Here is a 27,235-nt window from a genome sequence, read left to right on the forward strand (position 1 = left end):
TGATGAGGTTAATGGAGATGGGGTTGTGTTCTAGTGGGTCTGGGCAGGTGTGATGTAGTTAATGGAGATGGAGGTGTGTTCTAGTGGGTCTGGTCAGGAGTGATGTAGTTAATGTTTGTATGATGTCGTCGTTTGTATGTGTATGTTTTATATTATTTATAAAATATCAACAATTCAAAGTTACACCTCACTGTTCTATTTTTGGAGTTATTACATTAAACCAATCAGATTTCAGAAGAATGCCAAAGTTAGGTGTGAAGTTGTTAGGAATAAATGACACAAACAATATTATAATTTTAAATAGAACTGCAACTAAGTAAACTTATACTCTGTTTTATTATATCTGTTTAACAATATGAGTTCATAAGAAGGGATTATGTGACACGGACAAGGAGTAATTCAAGTTAATGAACACCATTTCAACTAGGCAGGGGAGGAATGGGTTGTGGATAAAGTAAGCAGATAGGGTCGTTAACCTATGTTTGAACCGACGGAACTTAGCTCTGGGGTGTTTTAGATAAGGCAGTGAGTGCATTCCTAGGTTTTCTTTTAATTAGAGCTGTCAGTTAAGTGGTGATCGATAATGGTGAGGGGTCAAGAGTTAATTCAGTTATGTTGTGCGACCTGTGAGTGTGTTAGTGAGTTGGAATGAACTTTTAAACTCACTTAATTCTAGGTCGGGAGGAGGGGATTCATTAAGCAATAAAATTACGTCATGTTATTGTATATAAACTGTTCCTCGTGGTAACGTGGCAGCGCGTTCCGAGAATAAATTATGTTACCTATTATTGATAAGACTGGTCTCTGTCTATTTTATGCAAACAAAAATCTTACAAATTCTCAAAATAGATTAAGGGAATTAAATTAATGAAAACATATTGGAATAACTCAATTACAGTAACATAAGTAATATGGAGGACCAGCCTATTCCCTATGATGTAAACTACAGCAGAAATAACTTCAAATGTGTAACTTCATATTAAACCAATCGTTTTCAGTCATGACTTGAGTGATTAAAGTAAACCACGGTTTTGGAAATACATAACACCATCTAACCATATATCAAAGAATGTTAGCTATATGCAGTTATCTTAGCCAGCCAGCTAACGTTAGCTATTTAGCCAACTAGCTATTAGCCTAACGAGCATAGCCAACCAGCACGGTTATGGTCAGCGAGCTGGAGACCATTTAGAGCCCAACTAAAACATAACTGCAGATAAAAAGAGACAGAATGATGGATGAAATGAATCTTCAGACGTCATTGATCACTGCTGATAAAAGTGACACACTTTGAAGTATACTGCTTAGTGATTTCGGCGCATGCCTCGTAGCTCCGGTATTAAATGTAACACGCGTGCTACAGGTGAGTGTTGTTATCGTGACCAGTGAGCTGAGTAACATCCATATCGAAAAGTTGACAAAACAAAAAGGAGCAACCATGTTAATTTCCTCTGTCGTCTTGAGCCCACAGCAAGAAGGCACCAGAGCCTACCGTGCTAACGAGTTCCCACTAGACAATACAACCACAGAGTTCATTAAAAGCATGAGGTTAAGCTTGAGCTAGATATCAACCTAGCGTGACCTTCCTGGTCCCTCAAGTCAGTGAGTCAACACAGAAAGGAGCAATGAATGGATAGTTAACTTATTTCCAAAGCTGCACAGTATGGATGAATGATCGCTAGTGACGGGATATAAATAGCACTCCCACAGCAATTCTCCATAAATCTGCTGTATAATATATTAAGAAAAAAACGATTGAAATGTCTATCAAAGTTATTGTGATCGTATAGTGGATTTAACAATTCCTACTAATTTCTAATTTACTATAATAAATTAATCCATTGTTTCCATGTGTCTCATATTCACTACATCAGAATAAACTGTCATCCATTTTACTATCAAAATATATCAAAAACATAACTGTTTGTAATTATAGGAAACCATATTGTGACTACAACTAGCTTACTAAGTCTTTAACCACACAGTATTGTCACACTGGTGAGTAAAAACACATGCTTCCTACACTTTAACTTGTTGTCTGAAGATAAAATGTACATTTCACTCAACAGCGTTACCCACTCCCGTCAGCAGATGGAGGTCTGCGACTTTAAAGCAATGCTGTTAGTGTGACGTATAATCTAGTGGATGGAACGCTTCTTTCAACAGCAGCAACAGTTAGTCAGCCACCTCGGTAGCTTTCTAGATAACATAGCCGAACCAATACAGCTCTTTAGACGCTTCAGTGTATATTATCCACTGTGTTTTAAACCCCCTTCTGTCGTCTAGTTAGTTATCCGATCTAATTTCATATTTACGGTGTGGTTTTTAGTCAGCTAGCGGGCTGGTTAGGTTAGCATTAGCCTAGCTAACATCCCCGACCATGCGGTCACTAAGTTACTCTCCTTCTGCTAAAGAAGAGGAGGATATCACAGTAAAACATCGAAGTAGAGGGTGAGGCCATTACTGTGAAAGAAGAGGAAGAAGCGTTCTGAGTGAAAGAGGAGGAGGGTGTTACAGTAAAAGGAGAAGAGGATGCAGTTTATGGAGTGAAAGAGGAGGAGGGGGAGATGACTGTTACATCGAAAAAGGAGGAGGAACTGGATATCTGGGCCGGGTTTCCCAAACGCATCTTAAAACCTCTTAGAGCTACACCCCTACTTTTTTCAATTTCCACCTGAAGACATACCCAAATCTAACTGCCTGTAGCTCAGGCTCAGAACCAAGGATATGTATATTATTGGTTTCATTTGAAAGAAAACACTCTGAAGTTTGTGTAAATGTGAATTGAATGTAGGAGAATATAACACAATAGATTTGGTTTAGATAATACAATGAAACAACCACACGTATTTTCTTTTTATTGTTGTATCATCATCTTTAAAATGAACAAGACAAAACAAACATTCAGATAGGATGATGGGAATAATTTCAGTGTAAAACATAAGAGGGCAACAGTACTTGTGCAAAGTTTCAGAATGATAACTTCCAAGATGAGTGTGCTACATGACATTTATCATGAAGTCACCCAGGTGTCCCACACAAGTAGCCCAAATGTACCCAAGTGGCCAAATTGGTGAAGTTATTCATTTTGAATGGAATAACTATATACAAAATACCAAAATGGTATTCTAACACCCCCCCCCCCAAAGAAATGGAGAAAAAACATTAAAAAATAAAATAATAAATTTACAAAATAACACTTAATAACACTCAATATTTGGAAGACCCTCAGTCCTCTGCACAATATTGTGCTGCTGATGCCAGGTGCAATAGCAGTCTCTTTCTGCTGTAAAGCAGAGGGTCACCAAGCATGTGGTGCAGGTGATGGGGGACTTCATTTTGCAAAGAACACAGCGACGCCTCCATGCTGTGCCCTTTGGGCCCTGAGGCACATTCATGCCTGCAGAAATACATTGGGGCAGATGAACACCACTTGTGGCAGGGACAGAGGTAGAGGGGCCAGAACGTGGTGCAGTGGTGCTGTAGCCAGCAAGCTCCTTGATGAGCAGCTCTCTGAAGGCAAGCTGTGAATTGGGGGGCTTTCCACAGCTCTTAGCCATTTCCTTGTGTAGGATGAATGCATTCACCACAGCAATGTCGATGAAATGATAGAAGAAGGTCTTGTACCATTTCATCGTCTTATGGAGAACATTGTAATAGCCTATCAGCGCATCTGACAGGTCCACACCTCCCATCCTCTTGTTGTAGTCCTTTATTGCAGTTGGAATGGGGACATTTTTTGCGGTCCATGCCCCAGTAGCGCTGAGACAACAGGTGTCCGGCTGGATGAACCAGCTTCAGTGAGGGATGGACACCTTGGCACTGGGGTCTCCCATCCGGAGTCAGTGTCACTGTGAAAGAAAATGTTCAGTTAGAATAGTTTCACATATGAGCCCTGTATCAACAGGTATAATAAACTGATATATATAGAGTACAGGGAACATAAGGTTGAATATATTATTATAGACCTGCTCGATCTACTGTCTCATTTATATTATGACAGCAGGTCTGTTGTAATATAATAAAGACAGTAGATCTAGCTGGTCTGTCATAATATAATAGAGACAGTAGATCTAGCTGGTCTATCGTATTCTTTCGCATTAAATCCTTTTTAAAATCTGACAACGCAGTTTGATTAGGAAGATTCTAGGCTTTCGAAACATGTGAGACACGTGTATTTCCATGAATGTTTAATATGACTATTTATGTAGCGATCACCATATGTTGTCGAATTTAATCCCGATAACGGGTTCGGTGCGCAGAGAGATTAACGGCTGGTTTTGGGGGGTGTGGGATGCCGAAGAGGTCGAGCTCTCATTCATCTGATTAATTAGGGATATGAGGGCTTCGGGAATCTGTGATAACAGGTTTTCATCTGGCGTCCCTGACTCGTTCATACAATTAATAATTTCTAGGAGTTCGGCTGGAATCTGTGATAATATGCTTTCATCTATCGGTATTATGTCTGTTACCCCCGCCTCATTCATACGATTAGTCATTTCTAGCGGTATCTGTGATAAGAGGCTTTCAACTGTCTCAATTAGGTCTGTTGGCACTGCCATTTGGATAATTAATGATGTGCGTTCTTGGGTTATTCTGGAAGGATCCGTGTTACATATATGATTTTAGCGCCTGTATTTACGTTTTTTAATCGGAGTGCTGTTTTTTTTTTTCAATTTAAAGTTTTATTAAGTTTTCTTGTTTTTCAATCAACCAACAAAACACATTCCACATTCACAGATGTGACAGACTTTTTTTTAAAAGTCAAAAAATAATAATACATTTGAAAAAATAAAAAATTAAAATACAATTAAAATGAATGATAAAGTCAAATAAAACATTTATTTTTCTTAATCTATTTATTTTCCTTGGTGCATATATATATACATACATACATACACACATATACATACATACACACACACACACACACATACATACGCACACGTACTCAAAAACTAAATTAAGCTGTAATCGCAGCAAAAGGTGGCGCTACAAAGTATTAACTTAAGGGGACTGAATAATTTTGCACGCCCAATTTTTCAGTTTTTGATTTGTTAAAAAAGTTTGAAATATCCAATAAATGTCGTTCCACTTCATGATTGTGTCCCACTTGTTGTTGATTCTTCACAAAAAAATAAAATTTTATATCTTTATGTTTGCAGCCTGAAATGTGGCAAAAGGTCGCAAAGTTCAAGGGGGCCGAATACTTTCGCAAGGCACTGTAAATTGGACGGCTATAATGACATTTAGGGGGTGGGTCTCTGGATATCGGCTATATGTCGTCTTACCTCCTTTAGTAATGGCATTAATCGCATTTAGTCATTGGTCTGTTTCTCATTGGCCAGGATTGTCTTTCAAAAAACGTTTAGCCTCTTCGGGAGTTTTGAAGTGTCGCAAGGCTCCTTGGTGAAGAATCCTGAGCTCGTTTGGGTATTTGAATCCCCTGAAGATGCCTCGGTCAATGGAGTATTTCGTCACTTCGTCAAATTCTCTGCGCTTTCGGCGTATTCCAGCTGACAGGTCCTGGTGTAAAGCGAGTTTGGCGTTTCCCACTGTGATGGTGTTGTTTTTTGCCACCTGTAGGACTCGTTCCTTGTCAGTGAATCTCAGGAAACATATGGTGATTGGGCGCGGTGGTTGTCTGGCTGCTGGTGGGGGCCTCAGTGCTCGGTGAGCTCTCTTGAGTTCTATGGACCTGTCGGTGGACATGTGGAGCCACTCGGGAGGTTTGTCTTGCAGGTAGCGGATCAGTGGCATGTTTCCCTCTTCTTTTTCGCCCAGATTGAATAGAACACAATTATTCCTTCGCCCCCTGTTTTCCAGGTCCTCTGTTTTCTCTTCCAGATGCTCAATTTTCTTTTTAGCATATGCTATTGTTTCCATGGCATCTGTCAATAAGTTTTCCATGGATAGGATTCGCCCCTCTCCCTCGTCCAGTCTTGTTGTTGATGTCAGGCAAAGCGTTTTCCATGATTGTCACCTTGCCCCCTATCGCACTGAGCTGAGAGTTAATGGCATCTAATTTAGTGTTTAGTTCTGTACGTTGGGATCTCAACTCAGAAATGATGTCTTCGACAGAGTGCGAGGTTGGCATTCGTTGTGCCTCGGGAGGGAGCGGGTTCTCTTGCTCCTGGCTAATGGCGCTAGTTTTTTCTGAAGCTAGCTTCTTCTTGAAGGCTTTTTCCGTCGCTAATACTCGAGTCCGGGTAAAAATGTCACCTGTAGTGCCGCCTTTTGTAGCCGCCATGACTTTTTCTTACTAAAGCTAAATGAGTTTGAACTTGGAGTGGAGGTAAGATTAGGAATTGGAAACTACTTGTGCGGAGCTCTTAGTTCATGCGGCCATCTCGTTCAAGGGTCACTGGCGAAAACCGGGGGGGCGTGACTTTTTTCATCAAACGTTCCCGATTCTGCATGGCCGGTCTCGTTGGAGCCTGAAAAAATATTATTTGTCCTTGTTTTAACATATTCAAGCCTAAAAAAATGTATGAATAATAAACTAGGTAAAACTAAAAAAATATATATAATGGCTTCATACCGTGTCCATGGAGCGCCGTTATTCTTCTTGGCTGTATGTCGGCTGTAAACACAAAAATAGCTTTTAATATAGGGTGCACAGTTTTTGTTTTTTAATGTATAAATATTCTTGTGTATGTGATTATTGGACTCGAAAATAGTGTGATGGGGATTGGCTGTATGCGTTTTGCGCCTGAGAATCCCCGTCTAACGCGGTCTGTTCCAGATCATTTAAACCTCTGAGCAGCTGCGTAAAGGATGGAGAACCTACAAACGTTAGATAATATTACGTTATTTACCCTATATACATTTTTTTTTAAGAATACGTGCATTGCCCCCCCCTTTAAAACACATAACTCCTGTTTAATATTCCAATAATATTCAAACAATTCCCAGACTCCAAATCTTAAAATATATTATTTTCACTAACTCACCTTCAGAAAGCGTCATTAGGAGGGATTCACGGATGATCTTTTATCTGTCCTGGGCTGTTGGCCTGGTGTTTGGAGTTAGGGTACGGCCGTGCGAACAGAGTGGAAAGTATCGGTTTTCCCTAGACTCGTTCTGCGGTCGTGTCCCTAACGAGAGATAGTACGGAATGAGTTTACAGAGCATGGGGTGACGTTTTTTCGGGCAATATCCTGTATGCCATAAAATGGGTCTGGAGTACCCCCAGAATGTTTTAGAGAGGCAGTAAATTAAAGCAACAGGAGGGGATGTCGAGACATTATGTCTGCAGGTATTGCATTTATGTTTCATAGCACCTCAGGGGCAGCAGCTTGGTGGGGTGTCCGATGTAAATTTATAGACCGGGGTGGGGGGACCGTTAGTATATGCGCTGATTAGAAATAACATTGTTTTAACTCCAAGGGTTGGTCTAGACATATTGCATTCTTTCTGGGGTGTTTGACTTTTTATCCCCCACATCCTCTGGGGTGAGAAATTCGGATTTGAAAGACATGTGTGTTAATGAATTGAAAGTGCTTAAGGTATAGGGGGCAGCATTTTCACTTTCGGATAAATAGCGTGCCCAATTTCAACTTCCTGCTACTCATGCCAGGAATATAAGATATGCATATTATTAGTAGATGTGGATAGAAAACACTCTGTTTGAATCATGTCTGTGAGTATAACAGAACTTATGTAGCAGGCAAAACCCAGAGGACAAACTGTTCAGATTATTTTTTTTTGCCTCTGACTGTTCCCTGAGTTATCTTTTCCCTGAGATATTTCATAGGAACCTGTTATCAGTTCCTACCGCTTCCACTGGATGTCACCAGTCTTTGGAATTTGGTTGAGGTTATTAATTTGTGCAACGAAGAAGAAGAACATCCTGGAACAACTTACACTATTGAGAGTTGCGCAATACGTAAAAAGGAGCATGGTTTGCTTACTTACTGTATTGAACACAGATAGCCCCGTCTACAATTTGATCGATTATTAACGTTTTAAAAAATACCTAAAGTTGTATTACAAAAGCAGTTTGAAATATTTTGGCAAAGTTTATAGGCAACTTTTGAAATGTTTTGTAGTGACGTTGCGTTTTTTGGCAGCTGTTTTTTTCTGGATCAAACGCGTCAAATAAATTGACATTTGGATATATATGGACGGAATTAATCGAACAAAAGGACCAATTGTGATGTTCATGGGACATATTGGAGTGCCAACAAAAGAGCTCGTCAAAGGTAATGCATGCTTTATATTTTATTTCTGCGTTCTGTATAGCGCCTGCAGGGTTGAAATATGCTACTCTCTTTGTTGACATTGTGCTATCATCAGATAATAGCTTCTTATGCTTTTGCCGAAAAGCTTTTTAAAATCTGACATGTTGGCTGGATTCACAACAAGTGTAGCTTTAATTGAGTATCTTTACATGTGTGATTTAATGAATGTTTGATTTTTATATAATTATTTGAATTTTCCCTGTTTTTTTTCTCCAAGTGGGGTGCAAGCGTCCCCTATACCATAAGAAGTTAAGAGACGCCGACAAACTTTTTGATGGGGGGTAGGCAGATATCTGTACATACAGTTTGCATGATATTGCAAACCTTGGTTTCAAATGACCCCTACAGAGACACACACCCCCACCCATTTTGTTTTTGAAACACACACTCCTCCTGGCCCGGCACACGACACCGTGCACGCACACGGCCAGAAATTATTTTTCTCAGAGACATGCATGATGATCATTTTGTGAGATACAATTTTAAAAGCATTTATTTAATTCAAAATATTTAGTACATACAGTTTAAAACCTGTTATAATGAATTAACCATTTGACTATTCCTTTCTTACAGATATAGGGCTTGGTTAGCCCTGACCTGAATCTGTTTCCAATTCACCAATGCCAAGACAGGCTCTTTGCACGCTCTATCAAAGCTCCGCAGGTTTTCACTCCAGGGGTAGATCATCAGTCGGGCATGTGGATCCTGGGAATGTCTTAAGGATAGACGCGGCCAGCGCCATAATTGTTCACTATTTTGGAAAAGACTGTCCAGCTTATTCATAAGGGTTATGAATATAGGATAATCAATCCATTTAAAGTTAAACACCGGCATTAAAAGTTTACATCCTTGAATTCTTTGGAAAATACATATGAACTGACAGATTTCGTCGCATTTGCACTTTCAAATTGTTCACATGCTAAAATTGTCACTTTGGAGTCAGATTAGATTAGATTCCTCAGGTTGGAATATGTAAGACATATGTCCCTCACTCGTAACCAAAACTCCTTTAAAACATTCTGGAGTCTCACACAAAACTTCCTCAAGGCTTTTGTCATTGGGTGCATGACAAGAGATGCATAGCACCCCGAGAATTGGCCTAGAAGACATACTTTTCTGTTTAATATTCAGGGTTTTATTTTTAAAATCTTGTTTAGTGTTCGGGGGCCGCATGTCTTGTTCTGGGCTTCATTTATAATGCGTCTGCCACAGCAAATACCCCGGACATTCCTGTTTCATAGACAACAGGTCGACAGGTCAATAATATAGGGGGTGGGGGGGCCATACTCTTTAAAATGTTCAAACACACACCCCCCCCCCCCCAGTTCAAAGAGGTCCCTAGACATCAATCATCATGACAACTTCAAAGGAATAGATGCAATATATGCATAAATTAGCACACCCTCTAACATGTGAGAACAGGAACAGGATGCCCACATATGGGCATAAGCACATAATAAGTTCCTGACAGGATGCCCAAATATGGGCATGCACACGTCATCCGGACATCGGGTCATAAATCAAACGTTTGACGTGTGCAGCCTACTTTATTCTCTCTGACTTGTATTTGTTAAACAAGCACCTTATTAACTGCACAAGCACCACAAACCCTGTTGTTTTGACAAGAAGCAATAAATCACTGATATCGATTTGGGGGGAAATCAGGTTGTACGTGCTGTTGAAACGAACACAACTAAACAAAAACACATGGAAATGGGAGATATCTTTTACCTCACTGGTTAGAGGACAACCTGCAGAAGACAGTCAGCTACATTTTGGAGTGATGCATTTAAATGTAGGGGTGGCTAAACAAAGGAACACAACACTTATTTGTCATCACTCATTGATATCATATTGAAATAAATTATGCGAGAGGGGGGAGATGAGGTTGCACATCCTGTTAAAACCAACACAGCAAAAACCACACGGAATCTGGGAATAATCTATACACCACTGGTTAGAAGACAATTTGTAGAAAACAACCAGCTACATTTAAGGGTTTCATTTTGATTCTAGTGGGTCACCAACGTGGTAAGTGTAACAACTCTTTTTTAGTTAAATCTCATAAATAGTACTCTTTCAATTCAGAACCTGGAATTTTCCCCTGAGGCTAAAATCAATAGAACAGAAGGCAAACGTTTAGGATTCTACATTCTGACATTCATTAAAATACTCCTACTACAATGTTAAAAACATTCTACATTGAGACATTATTTCATTGATATCATGAAAAAACTCCATGTATTTTCTGATGTTTAATCAGAGATCTTATATCAGAGTATTTCTTCCCCTATTGAGCACAGCTATGAGATTTCTCTCCTGTGTGTGTTCTCTGGTGTGATACTAGGCTGTTTAGCCAAGCAAATCTGGTCACACAATGGCTACAGCTGTATTGTTTCTCTCCTGTGTGTATTCTCTGGTGTATAGTGAGATAGCTAGATGTAGAAAAACTCTTCCCACATTGTTCACAGCTATAAGGTTTCTCTCCTGTGTGTGTTCTCTGGTGTGTCTTCAGACAGCCAGATGTACCAAAACTCTTTCCACATTGATCACAGCCATAAGGTTTCTCTCCTGTGTGTGTCCGCTGGTGTACTATCAGGCTGTTCAGCTGAGTAAAACTCTTCCCACATTGACAACAGCTATATGGTTTCTCTCCTGTGTGTGTTCTCTGGTGTATAGTGAGATAGCTAGATGTAGAAAAACTCTTCCCACATTGAGTACAGCTATATGGTTTCTCTCCTGTGTGTGTTCTCTGGTGTATAGTGAGAATGCTAGATGTAGAAAAACTCTTCCCACATTGATCACAGCTATAAGGTTTCTCTCCTGTGTGTGTTCTCTGGTGTAATATCAGGCTGTCTGGCTGAGTAAAACTCTTCCCACATTGAGTACAGCTATATGGTTTCTCTCCTGTGTGTGTCCTTTGGTGTATAGTTAGATAACTAGATGTAGTAAAACTTTTCCCACAATGATCACAGCTATATGGTTTCTCTCCTGTGTGTGTTCTCTGGTGTATAGTTAGATAGCTAGATGTAGTAAAACTCTTCCCACATTGATTACAGCTATAAGGTTTCTCTCCGGTGTGTATTCTCTGGTGTGATTTCAGGGTTTGTAGCCGAGTAAAACTCTTCCCACATTGATCACAGGCAAAAGGTTTCTCTCCTGTGTGAATTCTCAGGTGTATTTTAAGTTCTGATGAAGATTTGCAACTTTTCCCACAGTGAGAGCAGTGGTGAGATTTCTTCCCTGTGGATCTCTGCTGGTGTTTATTGAGATGTTCTGAACTGGAGAGACTCTTCTCTGCCTCGTCAGTATCATGAGGTTGTTGAGGCTCCCAAGAAGATGCAAGATCATCACGTCTCTCACCTGTGTGAACAACAAAGTCAGACAGATGGTTAAAGCCCCACAACAGCAGAAATCCATTGTTTATTTGAGGTAAAAGATGATGCCCAGAGCATACCCATGCAGTTGTACTACAACTGACGTCTGTTCAATTATTTGACTGAAGACAGTCAAGTGAGCAACAATAATCATATTATGTCTTGTTTTCACATGAGTAGTAACATTGATGATTTAGGCTAGAAATAAGTTGTCGAAATCCTAAGCAGTGTGCCAGACGACATTTGGTCTCCAATATAGGCCCCTTTCTGTGTTTGCTAAAATTGGCGCACAAGGGTAACGCGCACACAATTTGGTTGTAGAAACGCCTCCCTGCTAATGAGGAAACCGATAGTTATGGATGTAGTATATCTGCTTGGAGCAAAAATGGTAAGCGAAGATTTTAGTTTTTCACAAGGTATTCTGAATATTACAGCGCACCATCAGCGCAAAATCAGGAGTGCTACTCAAGGAGACTCACATTAACTTCTTATGGCTGGGGGCAGTATTGAGTAGCTTGGATGAATAAGAGTAAACTGCCTGCTACTCAGTACCAGAGGCTAAGCTATGCATATTATTAGTATATTTGGATAGAGAACGCTGAAGTTTCTAAAACCGTTTGAATGATGTCTGTGAGTATAACAGAACTAATATAGCAGGCAAAAACCTGAGGAAAAACTCCAACCAGGAAGTGGGAAATCTGAGGTTTGTAGTTTTTCAACTATTTTCCTATCGAATACAGTGTCTTTGGGGTCAAATTGCACTTCCTAAGGCTTCCACTAGATGTCAACAGTCTTTAGAACCTTGTTTGATGCTTCTACTGTGAAGTGGGGGCAAATGAGAGGGGATTGAGTCAGAGGTCTTGCAGAGTGCCATTAGCTGACCACGCGCGTTCACATGAAAGTTAGCTTGCTTTCCATTGCATTTCTACAGACAAAGGAATTCTCCGGTTGGAACATTATTAAAGATTTATGATAAAAACATCCTAAAGATTGATCCTATACATTGTTTGACATGTTTCTACAGAACGTAACGGAACATTTTGACTTTGTCTGCTCGCGTGTCATGAATTTGGATTACTGTGCTAAACGCGCAAACAAAATGGAGGTAAGGGGACATAAATTATGAACTTTATCGAACATTTATTGTGGAACTGGGATCCCTGGGAGTGCATTCTGATGAAGATCATCAAAGGTAAGTGAATATTTATAATGCAATTTCTGACTTCTGTTGACGACACAACATGGCGGATATCTGTTTGGCTTGTTTTGGTCTCTGAGCGTTGTACTCAGATCATTGCATGGTGTGCTTTTTCGGTAAAGCTTTTTTGAAATCTGACATAGCGGTTGAATTAAAGAGAAGTTTATCTTCAGTTCCATGTATAACACTTTTTATCAACATTTATGATAAGTATATCTGTAAATTGACGTGGCTCTCTGCAAAATCACCGGATGTTTTTGGAATAACTGAACATAACGTGCCAATGTATACTGAGATATTTTTTATATGAACTTTATCGAACAAAACATACATGTATTGTGTAACATGAAGTCCTATGAGTGTCATCTGATAAAGATCAAAGGTTAGTGATTCATTTATCTCTTTCTGCTTTTTGTGACTACTCTTTGGCTGGAAAAATGGCTGTGTTTTATCTGTGACTAGGCACTCACCTAACATAAATTGTTTGTGGTGCTTTCGCCGTAAAGCCTATTTGAAATCGGACAATGTGGTGGGATTAACAACAGGTTTATCTTTAAAATGGTGTAAAATACTGGTGGTGTTTGAGGGTCACAGGGTTTGAGAATACTGGGATACTGTAATGTTTTGCCATTCTAAATGTCCTGAATAAAGGAAAATAGCTCTGTGTGTTGTACAATAGCCTATCCATCAAGGATCAGTTCTCTACACATTATGAATAATGTGTAATTATTTTAGAACCATGACCTTATCCATTTGGGTGTTGTCAATAAAGGTGATTCTCAGTTTGGATTTAAACTCTGAAATTATTAGTTTGGATGTAGCAAATCAACTGCTTTACAGTTGTTTTTTTTCCACCTAATTTTATTTTTATTATTTATTTATTTAACCTTTATTTAACCAGATAGGCCAGTTGAGAACAAGTTCTCATTTACACCTGCGACCTGGCCAAGATACAAACAACAACAGAGTTACACATGGAATAAACAAATGTACAGTCAATAACACAATAGAAAATAACAAATCTATATACAGTGTGAGCAAACGAGGTAAGATTAGGGAGGTAAGGCAATAAATAGGCCATAGTGGCAAAGTAATCACAATATACCAATTAGACACTGGAATGATAGATGTGCAGAAGATGAAAGTGCAAGTAGAGATACTGGGGTGCAAAGGAGGAAGAAATAAATAAATACAGTATGGGGATGAGGTAGTTGGATGGGCTATTTACAGATGAGCTATGTACATGTGCGGTGATCTGTGAGCTACTCTGACAGCTGGTGCTTAAAGTTAGTGAGAGAGATATGAGTCTCCAGCTTCAGTGATTTTTGCAGTTCGTTCCAGTCATTGGCAGATTTACCTAGCAGAGACTTGTAGATGACCTGGAGCCAGTGGGTTTGGCGATGAGTATGAAGCGATGGCCAGCCAACGAGAGCGTACAGGTTGCAGTGGTGGGTAATATATGGGGCTTTGGTGACAAAACGGATGGCACTGTGATAGACCGCATGCAATTTGTTGAGTCGAGTGTTGGAGGCTATTTTGTAAATGACATCGCCGAAGTCAAGGATCGGTAGGAAAGTCAGTTTTACGAGGGTATGTTTAGCAGCATGAGTGAAGGATGCTTTGTTTTGCGAAATAGGAAGCCGATTCTAGATTTAATTTTGGATTGGAGATGCTTAATGTGAGTCTGGAAGGAGAGTTTACAGTCTAACCAAACACCTAGGTATTTGTAGTTGTCAACATATTCTAAGTCAGAACCGTCCAGGGTAGTGATGCTGGATGGGCGGGCAGGTGCGGGCAGCGAGCGGTTGAAGAGCATCATTGACATCATTGATGTATACAGAGAAGAGAGTCTGCCCGAGAATTGAACCCTGTCATGGCTCACATCAACACCTTCATCCCAGAAACCCTGGACCCACTCCAATTTGCATACAACCCTAACAGATCCACAGATGATGCAATCTCTATTGCGCTCCATACTGCCCTTTCCCACCTGGACAAAAGGAACACCTTTGTGAGAATGATATTCATTGACTACAGCTCAGCATTCAACACCATAGTTTGGATGTATAGTTCCATAGTTCCCTCAAAGCTCATCAATAAACTAAGGACCCTGGGACTAAACACCTCCCTCTGCAACTGGATCCTGACATTCCTGACGGGCTGCTCCTGGTGATGAGGGTAGGTAACAACACATGCACCACGCTGATCCTCAACACAGGGTCCCCTCAGGGGTGTGTGCTCAGTCCAGTCCTGTACTTCCTATTCACTCATGACTGCATGGCCAGGAACAACTCCAACATCATCATTAAGTTTGCCGATGACACAACAGTGGGAGGCCTGACCACCGACAACGATGAGACAGCCTATAGGGAGGTTAGAAACCTGGCTGTGTATTTTAGCGCCTGGCAACGCAGACGCTTGTTGGCACGCACGAGCAGTGTGGGTGCAATGATTGAATAACATGTATGTGTAAATAGATTGTGCAATGTTGGCGCACATGACACATCTGGTGGACGAGGGTGTGTCTTATAAGTGTTTGGACGGCTGCCAATATGTAGCCGCCAAACCTCAGAAAAGAAGAAGACATGGTAGGAACCAAAGTGTTGGTAAGTGTTTCCAGGTGACCCTAATTATATCTTGCATTGCATGTTCTTACTTCATGTAGCTGGCTTGCTAGCCAACATTTTCATACTTGGCCTATTCTTATTTGACAAGATACTGCTGCACAAACATGCTTATGTAACAGGGTTATATTGGAGATTCCCCTTGCCACTTTATTGTTAAGCCATGGGGTTTTGGTTTGAGTTTGTCTTGCCTTCACCTACTCAACATGGCATCTTATTGGCTGGTTTGCGTAGCTTGCTTACGAGGGGGGATGTTCCAGTTAGAATCGTCCCAGTGAACAAGCACCAAACCAGTGATAAGTTGTTGGTTGCAAAGCACTGTACATCAAAAGTGATTCTTATACTCTCACGTGATGATTTAAATGTACAATTTATATCAAATTGTTTGTAAATGTTATTCGAACATCACACATAAGATGCAGCGGTTTTTGGAGAATATTTGTTGTGCATTTTGTTGTAGAGAATTCCCGCCAATACTAGCTAGCAACTTACTGTGTCTGGTGGGGGGGTTCATATATTTTGTACAGTGCGTGAGTGCAGAGTTGGATGGTGAGACGTGCATTGCATGACGTGCAATTGTGTGCCGTTCCTATCAGGTACATTGTTAAATATATTATATTGTATATTGTAATTGTATTATTTTGGTAACTAGCCCAGTGAACAAGCACCAAAACAGCGTGCGTGAGTGCAGAGTTGGATGGTAAGACGTGCATTGCATGACGTGCAATTTTGTGCCGTTCCTATCAGAATAAATCTACATGAATGATGCTATATGTTGGAGTTCCGTGTCGATGACTGATTGTACACAACGCAAGAAGAGTACTGTTACACTTATCTAGGCCTACACCAGCACTGGTACCAGGCAGTGTTAGTTAGCTACGTTTGAGCTAACTCTTAATACATTTATCAAGCTCGCTAGCCCGCTAACTAGAAATTAGTCAAGTCAATAAACATAGGGTAGTTAGTTAGATAGAATATAGTTAACACACTGGCAAGTTTGATGTATAAGTAGCCAAGTAACGTTAGGTAGCTAGCTAACATACTGCTGTAATGTTATGCTATGTGGTTCGTAAGGAGGGCGTAGCTAACAAACTATCAGCCAACATAACGTGTAAGGTAACTTATTTGTCATAATTAGTTAAAGCAATGAATTTTTTTTATCGGCTCTCGTTGGAGTTTGGTTGCATATTTTCGCCATTTACTTCAAATCTGAAAAGGTTGTGAAGCCACGCCCATTTTCTGAAGAACTGCATTATGGGCCCTAAAAGTACAGAAATAGTGTCCACTGCATGTATAGTATCTATAGTACTGCATGTATACTTCGTATTTTGGCGAATGACATCCAGGAACATTTGTCATTCTAACTGTATCCATATTTCGACAAATAAGGGAAAGGGAATAAGGGGGATATCTAGTCAGTTGTCCAACTGAATGTTTTCAACTGAAATATGTCTTCCGCATTTAACCCAAACCCTCTGAGTTGCTTAATTGACATCCACGTCTTTGGCGCCCTGGGAACAGTTGGCTAACAGCTTTGTTCAGGAGCAGAACAACAGATTTTTACCTTGTCAGCTCAGGGATTCGATCCAGCAACCTTCCGGTTACTGGCGTAAAGGTCTAACCAGTAGGCTACCTGCCGCCTTAATAAGCATACATACTCAATTTACACCAAAAATAGTGCGGTCAGTATGAGTCTTCAAACACAGCTCAGGTCTCTGGGCTGCCATTTTGTTTCTGTTTAAATCCTAGATTGGCCCTTTAGCAAAGCCACAACAATAAACCAATCTGCAGTTCAAACAATAACTAAACTAATTCCACCACTGTTTTGGTAATAAGATGAGTGGGGCTGGAGAAATGTAACTACTCTCAAATTCATAGACATACCTGTGGATGGAAGGACTGACCATCCATGATATCAACATTATAGTTTTAACCATGTTGAGGCTATACAGTGTTGATTTACATTGTTTCTAAACATCGGAGTAAAAAAAGCTTATTTGGTCCTCTGATGGGGTAAACAGTTGAACTAAGCTCATGAGGCATGTGTTATATTATTCAAGAATCAATGGAAAGAAAGAAATAATTGAAATGTAGCAATTGCATATTTCCCCTTTAACACCACACGTCAGTCCCACAACTGCCTCTGTTTTTAAGACAGTACTTACTAGTGTTAATCAGGGCCCGGTTTCCCAAAACCATCTTACGGCTAAGTTTACTGTTAGAACAATTGGATGCCTTAAGATGCGTTTGGAAAACGGTGCCCAGATATTCAGTTTCCTCCTCCTCCTTTTTTGATGTGACAGTCATCTCCCCCTCCCCCTCTTTCACTCCAAAAACTGCATCCTCCTCTCTCTCTGCCTCTTCTTTTACTGTAACTTCCTCCTCCTCTTTCACTCTGAACTAATCTTCCTCTTCTTTCACTGAAACGTCTTTCACTTCTTCTTTCACTGTAACAGTCTCGTCCTCTACTTGTTTTTGTATTGTAACAGCCTCCTTTTCCTCAAGGCCTTCTTTCGCCTTCCAGCAGGCCTCTTCTTTAGCAAGAGAAGAGTAGCTAAGTGACCTCATGGTCGGAGATGTTAGCTAGCTAGGCTAGTGCTAACTTAACCAGCACACTAACTGACTAATAACTGAAAAAATATATATATTTGGGGTTCTGATGGGGTACGACAGTTGAACTAAGCTCATGAAGCATTTATAAGTGAATTCTTCAAGAAACCGATGGGTACATATCATTAATGTATACGTCCCAAAATGTATGTAACAACTGCTGATTGCCCCTACATATTGGGCTAATCTAATAGGAGATATTGAGGACTATAGTATTTCAGGCATTGTCATTGGATGCATCTGATAAATTGTTAACGTTTTGTTGATGGTCCACTCTTGATGTTCTACACGTTAGTGTAGCTTCAGCCATTCCTACAGAACAACATTCAAGTGTAGAACCCCTTTACTGTATATTGGTTCACCGACTGCAGAGACTTACTGGTGTTAAACAGATATCCAACCTCCTCTTCTTCCTCCAATGTGACAGTCATCTCCCCCTCCTCCTCTTTCACTCCAGAAACGGAATCATCCTCTTCTTTTACTATAACATCCTCCTCCTCCTTCACTCTGAACGCGTCTTCCTCTTCTTTCACTGAAACGTCTTTCTCTTCTTTCACGGTAACAGCCTCACCCTCTACTTGTTTTTGTATTGAAACAGCCTCCTCTTCCACGAGATTTTCTTTCTCCGTCCAGCAGACCTCATCTTCTTTATCAGGAGGAGAGTAGCTTAGTGAGCTCATGGTCGGGGATGTTAGCTAGCTAGCATTAGCGACTAGCCTAGTTCTAAGCTAACTTAGCAAACCAGCTAGCTGACAAACAACGTAAATATATAATTGCATAGGCCAACAAGTACATACGAGAGAACTATGTTTAATACAGAGCGACTAATATACACCAAAACAGTGTAAAGAACGTGAATGTTGTAGCTAGAAAGCTACCGAGGTGTCTGACTAGCTGTTGTTGTTGAAGGAGCGTCCCGTCCACTATATTATACGTCACACTGGCAGCGTCGCCTGAACCTAAAAGACGCACGTCGCCATTTGCTGACTGGAGTGGGCAACACAGCTGAGGAACCAAATGTTTATTTTTCATTTATTTCATAAAGGTTTAATATTATATTATGTCGTTCAAAGAAAAGCATGTGTTGGTTGATTCGTGTTTAATGAGTGAGAATTTAAAACAAACTTTACACCCACTAAATATTTGCATTGAACCATACTTCTGACATACATCATTTTGACCCCAGAGGCATATCTTTTATCATAGCCAAAATGTGGTTTATTCAATTCTTCCAATTTTTCATGACTTTGTCAATCAACTTGTTCTTAATAAATCTAAATCATGGTTTAGTGTTTCTGTATCCATATGGACTTTTAACAAATTCAAATCCTTTGGAGTCATGTTGACCCCAACCAAAAGCACCTTTGATAAATAGGTTGTTTATTTCACATCAAAAGATCACATTTTATTGGTCACATACACGTGTTTAGCAGATGTTTTTGCGGGTGTAGTGAAATGCTTGTGTTTCTAGATTTGACAGTGCAGTAATATCTAACAATTTCACAACATATACACACAAATCTAAGTATTTTAATATAGGTTTCTCTGTAGACATGATCCATCCCACCAGAGGGTGGAGGGGCTCGTGTATCAGTGGTTTTGACCAGATTGACACCTGCAGACACACAGTATAGTGCCTCACATGTACTCTCCTAAGATTGTACTTTTCTATACCACGTATCACATGACTGTATACAAAACTGCCAATGGTAGAAAACTCTGCCAGTGGTATACAGTGCATTCGTTAAGTATTCAGTCATCTTCAGACCCCGAACCCTGTTTTTACACATTTTGTTATGTTACAGCCTGATTCTAAAATTGAATAATTTTCCCCCCTCATCAATCTACACACAATACCTCATAATGACAAACCCAAAACATTTTTTAAAACATTTTTACAAATGTATTTACTTAAGTATTCAGACCCTTTACTATGAGACTCGAGCTCAGATGCATCCTGATTCCATTGATCATCCTTGAGATGTTTCTTCAACTTGATTGGAGTCCACCTGTGGTAAATTGAATTGATTGGACAAGATTTGGAAAGGCACACATCTGTCTATATAAGGTCCCACAGTTCATGTCAGAGCAAAAACTAAGCCATGAGGTCAAAGGAATTGTCCGTAGAGCTCATAGACAGGATTGTGTTGAGGCACAGATCTGGGGAAAGGTACTGAAAAATGTCTGCAGCATTGAAGGTCCCCAAGAACACAGTGGCCTCCATCATTATTTCATGGAAGAAGTTTGGAACCACCAAGACTCTTCCTAGAGCTAGCCGCCCGGCCAAACTGAGCAATCGGGGGAGAAGGAATAATCTTGGTCAGCGAGGTGGCCAAAAACCTGATGGTCACTCTGACAGAGCTCCAGAGTTCCTCTGTGGAGATGGGAGAACCTTTCAGAAGGACAACCATCTCTGCAGCACTCCACCAATCAGTCCTTTATTGTAGAGAGGCCAGACGGAAGCCACGCCTCAGTAAAAGGCACATGACAGCGAGCTTGGAGTTTGCCAAAAGGCACCTAAAGGAACCTCAGATCATGAAAAACAAGATTCTCTGGTCTTATTAAACCAAGATTGAACCCTTTGGCCTGAATGCCAAGCGTCACATCTGGTGTAAAACTCCCACTTAAAAAGATGAGAGAGGCCTGTAATTTTCATCATAGGTACACTTCAAATATGACAGACAAAATGAGAGAAAAAAATCCAGAAAATCACATTGTAGGATTTTTTATTTATTTATTTGCAAATTATGGTGGAAAATAAGTATTTGATCACCTACAAACAAGCAAGATTTCTGGCTCTCACAGACCTGTAACTTATTCTTTAAGAGGCTCCTCTGGCCTCCACTCGTTACCTGTATTAATGGCACCCGTTTGAACTTTTATCAGTATAAAAGACACCTGTCCACAACCTCAAACAGTCACACTCCAAACTCCACTATGGCCAAGACCAAAGAGCTGTCAAAGGACACCAGAAACAAAATTGTAGACCTGCACCAGGCTGGGAAGACTGAATCTGCAATAGGTAAGCTGCTTGGTTTGAAGAAATCAACTGTGGGAGCAATTATTAGGAAATGGAAGACATACAAGACCACTGATAATCTCCCTCGATCTGGGGCTCCACGCAAGATCTCACCCCGTGGGGTCAAAATGATCACAAGAACGGTGAGCAAAAATCCCAGAACCACACGGGGGGACCTAGTGAATGACCTTTAGAGAGCTGGGACCAAAGTAACAAAGCCTACCATCAGTAACACACTACGCCGCCAGGGACTCAAATCCTGCAGTGCCAGAGGTGTCCCCCTGCTTAAGCCAGTACATGTCCAGGCCCGTCTGAAGTTTGCTACAGAGGATTTGGATGATCCAGAAGAAGATTGGGAGAATGTCATATGGTCAGATGAAACCAAAATATAGCTTTTGGTAAAAACTCAACTCGTTGTGTTTGGAGGACAAAGAATGCTTAGTTGCATCAAAAGAACACCATACCTACTGTGAAGCATGGGGGTGGAAACATCATGCTTTCTGGCTGTTTTTCTGCAAAGGGACTAGGACGACTGATCCATGTAAAGGAAAGAATGAATGGGGCCATGTATCGTGAGATTTTGAGTGAAAACCTCCTTCCATCAACAAGGTTATTGAAGATGAAATGTGGCTGGGTCTTTCAGCATGACAATGGTCCCAAACACACCGCCCGGGCAATGAAGGAGTGGCTTCGTAAGAAGCATTTCAAGGTCCTGGAGTGGCCTAACCAGTCTCCAGATCTCAACCCCATAGAAAATCTTTGGAGGGAGTTGAAAGTCTGTGTTGTCCAGCAACAGCACCAAAACATCACTGCTCTAGAGGAGATCTGCATGGAGGAATGGGCCAAAATACCAGCAACAGTGTGTGAAAACCTTGTGAAGACTTACAGAAAACATTTGACCCATTGCCAACAAAGGGTATATAACAAAGTATTGAGATAAACTTTTGTTATTGACCAATTACTTATTTTCCACCATATTTTGCAAATAAATTCATTAAAAATCCTACAATGTGATTTTCTGGAATTTGTTTTTTAATTTTGTCTGTCATAGTTGAAGTGTACCTATGATGAAAATCACAGGCCTCTCTCATCTTTTTAAGTGGGAGAACTTGCACAATTGGTGGCTGACTAAATACTTTTTTGCCCCACTGTATGTGTATGTTTTGTATTGTTTATAAAATATAAAATAAAATAAAAATTCCAATGCACAGTTCAGTTTTTGGAGTTATTACATAAAACCAATCAGAATTCAGAAGAATGCTTAAGTCAGGTGTGATGTAAATATGGAGGACCAGCCTATCCCTATGATGTAAAACTACAACAGAAATAACTTAAAATAATTTGTGCTCATGACTTGAGAGACCACAGTTGTGGAAACACATAACGCCATCTAACCAAAAATCAAATAATGTTAGCTATATGCAGTTATCTTAGCCAGCCAGCTAACGTTAGCTATTTAGCCAACTAGCTATTAGCCTAACCAGCGTAGCCAACCAGCACGTTTATGGTCAGCGAGACCAACTACCGGAGACCAGTTAGAACCCAACTAACAGTAAGCCAAGGTGGAAAAAGTTAGAATACTCCCGTAGTCTAATTCACAGAGAACATGCTGAAAAGTAGTGATGGGGAAACAAAGCATCCTGAGGCATTGGCTCTTTCCAGCCAATTGTGTCACAATATGTTCATTACTCAAGGCTTTGAGCGACACAGAATTTAGAACAGACACATTATTATAGATGAAGTCCCGCAGCGTAGCCTTCATGTCATCTACTAAACCACTGGCCGTGTTCGAGAGCATCAAATCCATGCTGCGTTGTGGGTAAACGGTGACTGGCTGACTGATTTATAAATAATAATGAGTAGTTATTTATGATGCAAGGTGATTTGTGAATTAGTCAGTCAGCAGCCACCTGCAGTGCCGAACGAGCCCAATACCAAACTAATCAGGTGTTCGACTAAATGATTCTTCAGATGTCATTGATCACGTGCTGCTGATATAGTGACTGCTTTGAATTATACCGCTTAGCGACTTCAGTACATGCCTCATAGCTCCAGTCTCAAACTTAACCCCGTTCCTGCTGAGGTCTGCTGGATGGAGAAAGAAGGTCTCGTGAAAGAGGAGGAGGAAGAGGAGGCTGTTACAATACAAAAAGAAGTAGAGGGTGAGGCTGTTACAGTGAAAGAAGAAGAGAAAGACGTTTCAGTTAAAGAGGAGGATGACGATGTTTCAGTGAAGGAAGAGGAGGGGGAGATGACTGTCACATCGAAAAATGAAGAAGAGGAGGGAACTGGATATGTGGGCCCGGTTTCCCAAACCCATCTTAAGGCATCCAATGGTTCTAATGATGAACGGGCCCTGATTAACACTAGTAAGTACTGTCTTGAAAACAGATGCACAAACTCTGCGGTTGTTGAACTGATGTGTGATGTTAAAGGGGAAATTTGCAATTGATACAACCATATTTAGACTTTTAAATTCTTTATTTATAGGCATGGATTCTTATAGAATATAACACATGCCTCATGAGCTTAGTTCAACTGTTTACCCCATCAGAACCCCAAATAAGCTTTTTTTACTCCAATGTTTAGAAACAATGTAAACCAACACTATATAGCCTCAACATGGTTAAAACTATAATGTTGATATCATGGATGGTCAGTCCTTTCATCTATAGGTCTGTCTATGAATTTGAGAGTATTTACATTTCTCAAGCCCCATTCATCATTATTACCAAAACAGTGGTGGAATTACAGCTTTGTTATTGGTTGAACTGCAGATTTGTTGATTGATTGTTGTGTGGCTTTTTTAAAGGGGCAACCTAGTTTTTAAACAGCAACAAAATGGCTGCCCAGAGTCCTGAGCTGTGTTAGAATACTCATACTAACTGCACTATTTGTGATGTTAATTGAGTATATAGTATGCTTATTGGTCATAGTATGATGTAGTTAGTATACCAAAAGTTCCCGGATGTCGTACTAAATTCGCCAAAATACGACTCAGTACTATAGGGCCCATAATGCAATTCTTCAGGAAACGGGCGTGGCTTCACATCGTTTTCAGATTTGAAGAAAATGGAGGAAAATATGCAGCTGAAGTCCCAACGAGAGCCAATACAAATTAACTGCTTTAAGTAATTATGACAAATGTTGAGCAATGTAATAATGTGATGACTTTACAAATAAGTTACACGTTATGTTAGCAACACTATCCTTACAAAATGCATAGTATATCTTTACAGCAGTATGTACCAGTATGTGAGCTAGCTACCTAACGTTAGTTGGCTACTTATACATCAAACTTGCCAGTATAGTAACTATATTCTAACTAACTACCCAATGTTTAAGGACTTGATTAGAGCGCAGAATAACTGATGAATTTAATAAAGCTCAACACCTGTTGAATATGCCCGGTGTCAGTCAACATCTGCAAAAAAGCTCACATTACATAGTTGCCAGCAGCACAGTTAGTCACCAACGCTCTGGATAACATGAAAACAACATTAGAGGCATTTATAAGTTATATTCTTCAAGAATCAATGGTTATATAGTAAATGGGTCTTTCTATAACTGCCAGTGTAGATTTCCTGTGGGGGTCAAATTGTTAGAGCTGTTGATAAGTCATTGTATAATATTCTGGCAATTCTTTTCATGCCATTACATTAAAGGCGAAAGATTGTCTTTTCTTAGTAAGGTGTTGCTCAAATAATGTTAGCTGCTAATCGCTAGTTAGTGGGCTAGCTAGCTTGCGAAATGTATTAAGAGTCAGAGCAAACGTAGCTAGCTAATACTGCCTCTACCAGTGCTGGTGTAGGCCTAGATAAGCATGTTTGTGCAGCGGTATCTTATCAGAGAGGAGTAAGCAAAGTATGAATATGTTGGCTAGCTAGCCGGCTACATGAAGTGATAAAACATGTAACGTAACATCTAATTAGGGTCACCTGGAAACACTGCCCAACACTTTGATTCCTACCGTGTCTTCTTCTTCTCTGAGGTTTATTGTCAGACTACACTCATCAGGCGTATTGCTGCCACCTACTGTACGGGGTTGTAAATAATAACTAAAACGCCCCAAAAAATTGGGATTAACAAATCATACTAATTACGTAAAATAAAATAAAACACGACCCAAATTCACTCCACTACCCTGAATTTCAAACAAAAATGGGACTATTCAAGATCCCTACACAGGTTCAGGAACCTGGGAGGGGGGAACGTCTTCATTCAGTACTCCCTGTAACATTTCGTCTGTGAAGTCCTGGAGATTCAGAAATCCATTTGCCACCTTCACAATGATGTCTAGCTTCTTAGATGTTTTATTAGTTTATTATTAATGCAATTTATCCCTGCGGCAGTAAGGGCAATGCAAATGCAATTTTGTTGTCAACTCCTCCATGCTAATGCGGAAACTGCTAGTTTTGGACGAAGGTTACTAATAATTTATTAATGCAATTTATCACTTGCTCTATAAACACAACAAAGTCCACCTCTTTCACTATTAGTCTGTTGGGATCCTTCGCCTGCATGGCTTCACTGCAGACTGTGGGACATGAACTACCTTCTCCTCTCTACTCCTTCAGCTATTTTCACTGCCTCCACATAGGACACCTGCTGGATGGGCCTGATCATCTTAGCTACTGTGACATCCTTCATCCATACAGGGCACTCCGGGAACTCGGGAACATGATTCCCATCACAATTACAACATGCTTCATCTGACTACGACATATTTATTCCTTCGACAAATACTTGCCACAAACACTGCAGCGGCTTCTGTATATCTCACTTACCCAGGTTTTACATAAGATTGGAGAACCACTTCACCAAACCACAGTAAAACCTTCCATCTATCATTAATTTTAGTCAACGTGCGTCTACCTGAAATGTTTAACCTAAACATTCACCAGTTAACTAAGCCTATAATGTGGACACCAAGGATGTGGATACTAAGGAACTTGAAGCTCTCAACCTGGTCCACTACAACCCCTTCGATGAGAATGGGGGTTTGCTCAGTGTTTAGTCCCAGGTTACTTAGCGTAGTGATGAGCTTTGAGGGCACTATGGTGTTGAACGCTGAGCTGTAGTCGATAAATAGCATTCTCACATGGGTGTTCCTTTTGTTCAGGTGGGAAAGGGCAGTGTGGAGTGCAATAGAGATGCATCATCTGTTGGGGCGGTATGCAAATTGGAGTGGGTCTAGGGTTTCTGGGATAATAGTGTTGATGTGAGCCACGACCAGCTTTTCAAAGCACTTCATGGCTACAGACGTGAGTGCTACGGGTCGGTAGTCATTTAGGCAGGTTAACTTAGTGTTCTTGGGCACAGGGACTATGGTGGTCTGCTTGAAACATGTTGGTATTACAGACTCAGACAGGGTATGAAAATATCATGGAAGACCCTTGCCAGTTGGTCAGCGCATGCTTAGAGTACACATCCTGGTAATCCGTTTGGCCCTGTGGCCTTGTGAATGTTAACCTGTTTAAAGGTCTTACTCACATCGGCTGCGGAGAGTGTGATCACAAAGTCGTCCGGAACAGCTGATGCTCTCATGCATGTTTCAGGGTTACTTTCATCGACACGAGCATAGAAGTGTTTTAACTCGTCTTGTACGCTCGTGTCACTGGGCAGCTATCGTCTGTGCTTCCCTTTGTAGTCTGTAATAGTTTGCAAGCCGTGCCACATCCGATGAGGGTCAGAGCCGGTGTTCAAAGGGTATATCAATCTCCCCAGGGTATTCCTTAAAGAGGTGGGGTTTCAGGTGTTCCCCTCCCATAGGTGGCTCATTATTGGGATTCATTGCTGATTCCTACCTGAAGCTCACTATGAAGTGTCTAGTGATACAGGTAAAGAGCCCTGTTGGAGATTGGTGGTTGGTAGTGGAGTCGAGGGAACAAGCAGGGTTGGACACGGCCATGTTATTATCCCACACAGTCTCTCTGGTTCATATGAACCCCGTTCCTGGGAATTAGATTTGATTACAAATCATCCCAGTCTGTTACCACATTTCCAGCTAGGTTACGAGGCGCTTTGTCATTTCCAGAGTCTGTTTATTTTGGTACTGTCCATATGTAGCTTGTTTTTGGTCACAGAATGGCTGAATAAGTGCAACATTTTACCTGAAGCTAACTATGCAGAGCATAGCACATGACAGATGACTTTAGCTTCCC

General features: G+C 40.6%; 3 protein-coding genes and 1 pseudogene across 3 annotated transcripts in view; 3 read left to right on the forward strand and 1 right to left on the reverse strand.

The window, feature by feature from the left end:
* Positions 1–27,235, forward strand: part of LOC127914382 (uncharacterized) — a 402,938-nt gene that overhangs the window by 183,007 nt on the left and 192,696 nt on the right. The gene's annotated exons all lie outside the window — the stretch shown is intronic.
* LOC118365091 (zinc finger protein 501-like) overlaps positions 1–27,235 on the forward strand; it is a 289,246-nt gene that overhangs the window by 175,897 nt on the left and 86,114 nt on the right. The gene's annotated exons all lie outside the window — the stretch shown is intronic.
* The window catches only part of LOC118365128 (zinc finger protein 883-like), a 99,430-nt gene that overhangs the window by 55,088 nt on the left and 17,107 nt on the right, over positions 1–27,235 (forward strand). The window lies entirely within an intron of this gene.
* Positions 8,721–19,025, reverse strand: LOC127905974 (zinc finger protein 664-like; annotated as a pseudogene).

This window comes from Oncorhynchus keta, chromosome 32 (genome assembly GCF_023373465.1).
Source record: "Oncorhynchus keta strain PuntledgeMale-10-30-2019 chromosome 32, Oket_V2, whole genome shotgun sequence".
Lineage (NCBI taxonomy): Eukaryota > Metazoa > Chordata > Actinopteri > Salmoniformes > Salmonidae > Oncorhynchus > Oncorhynchus keta.